This window comes from Arvicola amphibius, chromosome 12 (genome assembly GCF_903992535.2).
Source record: "Arvicola amphibius chromosome 12, mArvAmp1.2, whole genome shotgun sequence".
NCBI classification, from domain to species: Eukaryota; Metazoa; Chordata; class Mammalia; order Rodentia; family Cricetidae; genus Arvicola; species Arvicola amphibius.
In genome coordinates, this window is record NC_052058.2 from 50,428,011 (window position 1) to 50,429,826 (window position 1,816).

The window sequence follows — 1,816 nt, forward strand, 5'->3', positions numbered from 1 at the left end:
GCTGAGAGCCATTCTGGGGATATAATTTACATTATCCCTTGTCATTATCCTAGGGACAAAGTTGGGATTCTCTACTCTGTGTTGGGAATGGATGAAGCTTGCACAAGACCAAATAATGCCTGATGGTAGAGCCAGGGCCCAGAGCTCCACCTTTCTTAAGACAAGGGCTGGGCTGTAGTCTGTTGGAGCTCCTGGGTCCATGGCCAGGAAGATGTGTATGGTTTAACATAAAGAGGCAATTGTACCCAAGTACCCAAGTAGATCCCAGGCTAGGGTGGATGATGAACATGGAGCAGCACCATCCTCCCAGGCATAGTGCTGTGGACCCCTGAGACCTTGTTTGCGATTTCAGAAAAACAGATTGCTCTGAACAACAGGGTCATAATATAGGTAGCTGCTTTTAAGTCCCTCAGAATCTCAGCTCTTCATTAGGGCCTTGGTTTTTTTAATGACTTAGAAAGAGATACCTGATGGAAGTCAGCATCTCCCACTTTTATGTGCTTTGAGAGCAACTCTACATAGTCACAGATACAGCCCAGCCTGTTTTTGTTTGTGCTTTTCAGTCTGGGGAAACAAACCTTGCATCCAGGTCTCTGCATGCTAGACTCTACCAATGAGCAACTTGCCAGCCCCGGATACTGGCTTCTCAATAAAGTTTGAGAACTTGAATAATTGTAGGATATATTGATTGTAGAGATTTTTTTTTTTGCTGTTTTGAGACAAGGTCTCACTATGTGGCCCAGGCTGGCTTCAAACTCATGATTCCCCAGCCTCAGGCCTCTGGAGTTCTGGTACTATAAGTTTATGCCACCTGACAGCTTAAATGCAGCTGCTTATATTTATGTCCCTATTATTTGGAACAATGTCTTTTTTTCTTAAAACACAAACATAATAAATACAAATGGATTTAAAGGCTTCTGGAGTATATAAAAATAATTAGCCATCTCCCTCTCTCCCTCCCTCTACCTAATTTTTTTTCACAGACCAAGCCTTGACCTTTATTTTAAAAATCACATGTTTATTTCGCCTTCTGACTCTGTGCTTGTGCCTTCAACACTTTCACAACAATTTTCTGCTCCTAAATAAGGAAAGCCCGCTTGATCCTGTCACGGACACACTTGGCACACATGGAGCACCATAGGCCCGGCTGACATGCTTCTTTTTCTTTGATAATCTCACGAGGACTTTTGGTCTCACAGCACGAACCCCTCAAAGTCGGCCCAGGCACACACCGCATGCTGATTTAGGTGCTTTTCCAACCTTCTTGGTGTAAAGGTAAGCAATCCTGTTGCCAGGAGTTCGAGACAGCCTAGTTTTGTTGGAGGCTGTGTTGTAGGAGAGCCTACGATGGTATGTCAAACGCTGGACCATTCCGAGTGCCTCTAAGCACCGTCCCCGGAAGAGCCCCTCTACCTAATTTTAACATTTATCATTAAATGCACACTTTCAACTTCTCTCTCCTTTCATTTTAAAATTAATACTGGAAGGAAGTCTCCACATATAGATTGACATGTTTCTGATATTATTTATTTTTTTGATTGAAAATAGAATTTTTCCATACAATATATTCTGATCACAACTTGCCCTTTCCCAAATCTTCCCAGATCCTTCCAACCTCCCTGCCCACCTAAACCCATTCTATATCTTTCCTTCTTTCTTTCACTAGAAAACTAGCAGGCATCTAAAAAAATTAAATTAAGACAAGCAAACAAGAATATGACAAAATAAGCAAACAGAAAAAAAAGAGTCAAAGAAAAATTACAAGAAACACATGGAAATGCAGAAGCACACTTTTTAGTTGCTTAATATTCTTAAA

At 41.5% G+C, this 1,816-nt stretch overlaps 1 pseudogene; it reads right to left on the reverse strand.

The window, feature by feature from the left end:
• Window positions 1–1,018: 1,018 nt before the first annotated feature.
• LOC119828010 lies at window positions 1,019–1,371 on the reverse strand (annotated as a pseudogene).
• Window positions 1,372–1,816: the final 445 nt, after the last annotated feature.